This window comes from Sciurus vulgaris, assembly GCF_902686455.1.
Source record: "Sciurus vulgaris genome assembly, chromosome: 2".
NCBI lineage: Eukaryota > Metazoa > Chordata > Mammalia > Rodentia > Sciuridae > Sciurus > Sciurus vulgaris.
Window position 1 is genome coordinate 62,674,033 of NC_136462.1, and position 7,722 is coordinate 62,681,754.

Genomic DNA, 7,722 nt, shown 5'->3' on the forward strand with positions numbered 1-7,722 from the left:
TTAAGGCAGAAAGATCTAAACTCGCAGACATAAACTTACAGGTGCTTTCTTATCTAGCTTAGTGGTGACACTGCTGCTTTTAGTATAGCTTAAGTGATTGATAGCATCCCTCCTTCTCTTTGTGAAGGGCTGACAGATCTGGCTCCATGAGAATGTTATAGGCCAGACTCTAAGGGAAATGACTAAACAGACTCCATTTTGCTCTGAGACTCCATGTTATGTAGGAAATAAGCTTCTCCCATGGGAACACCCCGCCTCTGGGTCCATCATCAGTTACTTAGTGTGACATGTTTAGCAAAACAAAATGACAATTCTTATATAAAGAAAAATTGCTCTTTTGATTCCTATTGCTCCTAAACAATGTACCATGTGAATAATGATTGTGTGGATGTTAGCAACCATTCTTTAGTTTGTACCTAGGTAAGGGTCATTTTGACCCACTTCCCCCTCTGTTGATGATCTCATGATGTTAATTTGTAATTTCAAATCATAGCAACAGACACTTATGATTGATGTGATTTTTGGTCTAAGAACCCCTACAACACTATGGTCGGGGCTGTTCTTCCGATAAACATTTTTGGGGGCATTGTGTGAGACAGTCAGCCAGCCAGCTTAATAAAGACTCTTAAATTTGGACTTCTCAGTGGTGATCAGTCTGTTCTGAAGTTGCACCCCATAACACCTTCATACCCCTTTTCAGGTAATCCTTTATGGCCCTGAAAGACCTACATTCTCCTGAGTCTGTTAATGCTAGACAGCAGGTGATTCTCAGCATTTTCTTTCACTCCAGGCCCCCTTCCTAACAATCCCTCCATTTCCTTTGAGGAAGTGCTTCTCTGTCACAGGATACAGCCTTGGTGGGACTATAATCAAGGGGCACCACCCCCAACTCTGGATGGAAGTCAAAGTCTCTGTAAGTCCCTCAGAGATCTGATTCTTCCTCTGCCTACCTTTCTGTTTTAGTCAGCTTTTTCACTGCTGTGACTGAAAGACCTGACCAGAACAAGTGTAGAGGATGAAAGGTTTATTCAGGGTCTCATAGTCTCAAAGGTCTCAGTCCATAACAGCTGGTTCCATTCCTTGGAGCTTGAGGTGAGGCAGGAAATCATAGTGAGAGAGTATGGTGGGGGGAAGCAGCTCACATCATGATCAGAGAGCATAGAGAGAGATTCCACGCTCCAGATACAAAATATATACCCCATGGTTCCGCCCCCAATGAACAGCTTCCTCCAGCCACACCCCACCTGCCTCCAGTTAACACTGGAATTAATCCCATCAGAATTAATTAGGTTAATCCTAATTAATTAGGTTAAGGTATAACCTCCAAACCTTCTTGCATGGTCTCACATGTGAGCTTTTCATGGACACTTTCCATGGCCTGGAGAGAACCTATCAAACTCTGTACCTGCACTAAAATTTAAATCTGTATTTTAATGATGGCACTCTGTTTTTGAACCTGGTTCTCTACACTGTACAACAGTTCCAAAGACTACCTGGATCTTTCCCCACCTCTTAAAGGATCCCTTTGCTTAAGTTATCTAACATTGGTTTCTTCTACTTGAAATTTTAAAACAATGATATATTTATAACATTGGAAATGCTGTGTATGGTTTTTCAACTTTTAAAATCAACTACAACCAAACCCAAAACACCATTTTGGCTAGAGGAAAGATTTTCAATGGTAATAACTTGGAATCCATAGGAGGTAGAATTGCAGGACATCATGATCATACTTTTAAAGATCTCTGTAAAATGTGACATCTTTAATAGCTTAGGATACAAGCACATTGAAGAAGATTGAAAATACAATGATATTGGGAGTTCCCAATTAGATAGAGCTGTTGTTTCTTATCTCCCCTATGTTAAATTAAACTGCACTAAGTCTCTTGACAGCAGATAAATTATCCCTTAGCCTCCTAAGCAAAGTTCCTGTACTTAATTTCCCTCAGTCTTTTCCTGGCAGCTTTTACCCATCTTCTCTGAGCATTATGGGTAATGGCTTCATCTGCAGGGCAGGGCATCCCTGAAAGGCTCAGGTAAGCTTTATCAAGTAGCAAATACAGAAGTCCTATTTCAAGTCCTCACATTGCTTGTAGGCTTTATCTAATAAGAACTCACTCCAAGCAGGTGTACTGCATGTTTATTGCACAATCGTTTTATCACTGTGCAGCTGCATGTCTTCAGATGCCCCACATTGGAGCCAGTTTTCTCCACCAGCAGGTGCAAGGTAGCAAGCAGGAAGGGAAGCAGGGGAGAGAAGAGTAGAATTACTAATATCCTCATGTAGCATTAACAGGAATCAAAATACTGACTTAAAACTGAAAGAATAATGAATAAGATCACAAAAGATGGTCTGGGATTGTGGCTCAGTGATAGAGTACTTGCCTCGCATGTATGAGGCTCTGGGTTTAATTTTCAGAACCACTTAAAAATAAATAAATATAAATGATATAAAGATATTTATTAAACAATCACAAAAGATTTTACAAAACCATCTGAAGCTATCTCTGCTTCCTGATCACCACATAAGCTGCTTCCTTCTGCCACACTCTTCCGCCATGATGTCCTGCCTCACCTTGAACACTGAGAAAGGAAGCCTGCTGTCTATGAACTGAGGCCTCTGAAACCATAATGGACTCAGAATTAATACATAGTGTAGTAGGAAACGATCTTAAACCTCCAGAAAGAGTATTTATTCCATCATTCACCCAGGATGAATCATCTCGGAATTGCCACCCTGTGAACTTAGAAGTTACCTCTCCTAAAATGTTTCATAGCCCAAATACCCATGCTCTTATTTTGGCCTTAAAAACTCTTCAGGAAAAGATTCATTGTTTACAGATGGAGAGAACACAAGCTGAACATAACCTGAATATTCTTTCCAGAGAAGAGGCACACTACAAAAAGGCCTTGGAGAATTGAACAATTGAGAGAAATCTGGCACAACAGGCACTGATAAAGTAGAAAGAAGATATAAGTTTACAGTTAAGCTCAGCCCAGTCTTCTTGTACTCTTCTAGAGAAGCAACTGGAACATACAAAGACAATGGTTCTCAACATAAAATGAGAAAAGAGTATGATCTTAGAACAACAGGCCCAGCATCAAAGGGCAAAAGAATAAGATCAGTTGAAGCTTCATGCAAAACTTGAAAAGCTTGATGCCTTAGAAAAAGAATGTTTTAGACTGACAACAACTCAGAACACTGCTGAGGACAAGATTAAACATCTAGAAGAAAAACTTAAGGAAGAAGAGCATCTACGTAAGCTGTTTCAAGACAAGGCTTCAGAGCTTCAAACTGGACTTGAAATCAGTAAAATTTTAATGTCTTCAATTTCAAAATCAAAACTCTCCAAGGGAAAAAAAAAGAAATCTTCAAAGAAAACTGAATGTTTAAAAAGAGGACCACCTCAGCAAATTTATTCAAAGCTTAGAGAGCTGCCTTTTGAGGCCAAAAAGTCTGCAGGCTGCTCTGTGAATGCAAGCATGCGCAGCCTTCTAAAGATGCTGTATCAATGTAGACCAACAGAGCCTTCAGAAACCTGAGGTGACTGAGCCTAGATGTCTTTACAAACCCACCAGAAAAACTTCACGGTTTAAAACTGTACTTCAGGACTCCAAAAAGTCCATTTCCATTAGTGACAATTTGTCTGAACTTTTGATGGCAGTGCAAGAGGAGCTGGACCAAATGAGTATGCAGCGTGAAGAACTACTGAAACAAATGAAGGAAACTGAAAGTGATTCAACCTGTGATGACACAGAATGTGAACTACTGCATTTGGTCAAGAAGATGGAAATTAAAGGAGAACAAATTTCCAAACTGAGGAAACATCAAGACAATGTTCATAAGCTGCAGCAAAAAGTTCCCAAAAGTCAAAGATGAGTGACACTTCAGGTATTCCACGAGAAGATTGCAAACTTACAGGGTCAAAGAACATTTAAAATAGCCCCAGAAAATGTTTGAATGAAAAGCAAGAATTTTCATCCAGTACAAGTTCATAATCTTCTGTTGGGACTAATGACACGTTAACTAACTCAGGCTGACTCCTTACTCCCTGGCCGGTGAGCAAGATCAAGGCCTCAAAGGCGGTTTCAAAGGTTAATGACGATAAACAGGACCACCGTCAGGGATTGGTTAACAACAGTTCCGCCAACGTGATCAGCTCTGCTTGCCATATAGTCCTATGGGACTCTCACCTGCGTGAACCCCCCCTCAAATGCCTTGCTGACCTTTAAGCTGATTGGTTCCCGCCTAGCCTCCACCCTACATAAAAGCTCTGTGACTTCCTCAATAAAGAGTTCCTGCTGTGACAGGTCTCCCTGATGCATCTGATTGTCCTCTGCCCGGAGGGCTGTGTGTGGGCGGTCAGTCAGCCCTACCTATCCTGGTCTGACCTTGTTGGGGAGTGTCCCCTTCCCTTGTCGCTGGTCAAGAAGAGCAAAGAAGCTTAAGACCCCGACAATCTTCAAATGAAGAAGAGATGATATCATGTGGGAAGAGTAACACAATAGCCAAACTGACACTTAAAATGAACTTCGTCAGTAAGATCCTGAATTATCTAAAGTGTTTTTAATTCAAAATAACTGTGAAATTTTGAATAATGTTTCTGGTCTCTATAAAGCATGAAGTTGTGTACTTTAAAATTAATGCCTAATGACCTACTAAGAGTCTCAAATAATAAATGATTGCCTTTTTTTTTTCTTATTTTTCCAAAGTCCATAATCTAATCATGCTTTAAGAATATTGTTTGCTTTGCAGATATCTTTAGCTGAATCTAAAAATGTGTACTGGATTGACAATATTCAAAATGGAGTTAAATCTGAGATAAAAGTACGTTCTACTTTTTCATTTACTAAGCTTATGACCTTAAAAACCAATGTTAAATAAACAACGGATGTGAAGTTCTTTTAAGTTTCCTGATGGTGCCTCCCTAACATGTTTTAAAGCTGCGAAAATATTTTTATCTTTCTTGGAAAGGAAAAAGCATAATACTTCTACATTTTTGTGAAGAAGACTTTAACCTAAGTTTTGTGTGATGATTATAAATAGGAACCCATAGTTCCTTAATTTATAGATGACAGTAACTCAGCTGCAGAAGCTATCCTCTGCTATTCCCATTCTCTTTTACAAATCTAGTTTTTTCTTCCAATACCGATGACCAATTTTGTCTTTTTTTTAAATAACTTTTGTTGTTGGCTTTTATTCTTTTCATTGTATATAATATTCGCCAATGTTAATTAAGAATATGAATCTCTAGAACCCTTGAAAAGTGATATATTTTTATAAGAAAGTATAAAGGAAGAGGAAGTTAGCCATTTAATCACCTCATTAAGCCAAAAAAAGATATATTTTTATTTTTATATTTTAAAATCAATAATGTCACAATAGATTTTCTTGTACATGCATGCTTTATAATAAATTTACATTTGTTGACCTAAAAAAAAACCATCTGAAGAACTAAGATAAATATGACATTTAAATAGTGCAGACAAATATGAGGTAGAGATAAAATAAATAAGTTCAATTTTTTTAGAGTTGGGAGTTAGAAGTTCTGTTTTCTAAGACCACATTACTACAAATTACTTCAAACTTCGCAGCTTCAAACAACACAAATTCCTTACCTGAAAATTTCTGTGGATCAGGATTCCAGGCACAGGTTAGCAAGATCCTATATGTACCATGCTGAAGTCATTCTGTGAGCCAGGGCTGCCCAAGAGTCCCTGTTCTCTTGCTGTCAGCTGGAGATCACTTTCTACTCCCAGAAGCTACCCTCAGATCCTATCCATGTGACCGTCTTCTTTCAAAACACAGCAGTTCAATTCTTCGAGGCTGGTCGAAATTTTTTGGAACAGCCCACCTAGTCCTTCTCCTAGGGGCTCACCTGAAGAGGTCAGACACACCCTGAATGATCTCCTTTGCATTAAAGGAGATCATTAAATGCATTAAATGATCTCCTTTGACTCAAAGTCAGCTGATCAGTAACCTAATCATTGGAGTAATTGCCCACCCTCAAGAGGAAGGGATGACAAAGGGTATGCCTGCCACCTTGGGCAGGGAATCTTGGGGACAATGAGTATTACTCTTCACACAAGAGTAGGGTAGATCAAAAGTAGATAGATTAAAAACAGGGGAAAGCGTACTATTAAAACATGTATTTAGACTTTTCTACAACTCAAAAGACACAAACATACATTGCTTTTGAGGAAAGTACCTAGGCAGGGAGGGAGTCTGATGTTTTTCATCATATGCTTTTATGTACTGTTTTTAACCCTAAAAATATATAATACTGATAAAAGCAGAGGATAAAAGAAGTTTTTCTACTCATTACTGTCCATAGCAATTAACCAATCATGGTTGATTTTCATTTTGTGCGTTATCTAAAGATTTTAACACTCCTAATTTCTTGTAAGTCCTTCTTCCTCCAACTTCTTCACATCTCCTGAGTTGTCTTTCCTACCCATTTCTTTTCTGTTTTATTTGAAGTTACACAAGAAATATGCTGTTGCAGAAAAATCAGACACCACAGAAGGGAGTTAATGAAAAAATCCATCTTCACTGGCTCATTTTCCTGCTCTCCTCTTAACCATCCACTTACTTTGGGTGCATTCTTTGGGGTTATCTTTTTTTTCCTCTACCTACTCCGGCAGGATGACTTCATCCCTTTCTGTGGCTTCAACCATCTCCTACATGCTAATGAGTCTCCAACAGACATCACAGCTCCAACCTCTCTTCTGAGTTACACACATGCATTTTCAACTCTTTGTGGCAATCTCCAACTTCTTATTCCACTAGCACTTCAAACTTAGGTTCAGATTTTGATTTGTTATTTGCTACCATCAAGACTTCTCCTTCTCATGTTTCCTGTATCAGTCCATTTACTCAGCCTCTCACTCTATAAATTTGGAGCCATCTGTCACACCTGTTGATTCTTCACCCTTCTAGTCACCAAGACCTCTGATGGTGGTAGCCCACATCTAACACCACCGCCAAGGCCACACCTTAGTCAAGTTTCTATCTCTTAAGATATTTCCATCTTCCAATCTCCTCCCTGTTAGGTTACACCCCAGTTCCTACAGGGTCATCATCCTAGAGAACAAATCTGATCATGCCACTTCCTGGTTGAAACGTTTCTGTCCATTCACTCATCTTCATTCACTCCTCATCTCCATTCATTCTCACCCTCCCCTAGTCCTTCCTCTCACCTCTGAACCAGGCCAACACAATCTGTCCTCTAGATATAGTGAATTTCTCACCATTTAATAAGGAAGCCATGCTTTTAGAATTTTTAATTTTACCTAGGCAGTCCTCACTGCCTAAGAGAGTCCACGTTCCTATCCATCTATTTCCTTAGACAATCCTGTGTCTTGTCCTGTACTTTTCTCTCTACATGAAATGCATGGAGCAAATTCCTGCCATTTTTCAAGAACCAGCTCAAATGCTACCTCCTCTAGGACTTGCTTGCTTCTCACAGAGGCATTCCCTTCCCTTGCAGCATATAGTACTTAATAGAATTGCTGTATTTTTAATAACCATTTCACTTATTATCTTCCCCACTCAACCAAGAACCATCTTTAGGACAAAAAAGCCTCTATTTATTTGGTGGGGGAGTACTGGGGATTAAATCCAGGGACACTTTGCCATCAAATTCAATCCCTAGCCCCTTTCTCTTCTTCTTCTTCTTCTTTTTTTATGACAAGTTCTCATTAAGTTGCTAAGGGACTTGC

The 7,722-nt window shown here is 39.2% G+C and overlaps 1 pseudogene across 1 annotated transcript; it reads left to right on the top strand.

The window, feature by feature from the left end:
- The first annotated feature begins 2,519 nt into the window (after nt 1-2,519).
- On the top strand, nt 2,520-4,120 carry LOC306651730 (centrosomal protein CEP57L1-like; annotated as a pseudogene). The gene has a single exon. The product of its transcript is annotated as a centrosomal protein CEP57L1-like (transcript).
- Nucleotides 4,121-7,722: the final 3,602 nt, after the last annotated feature.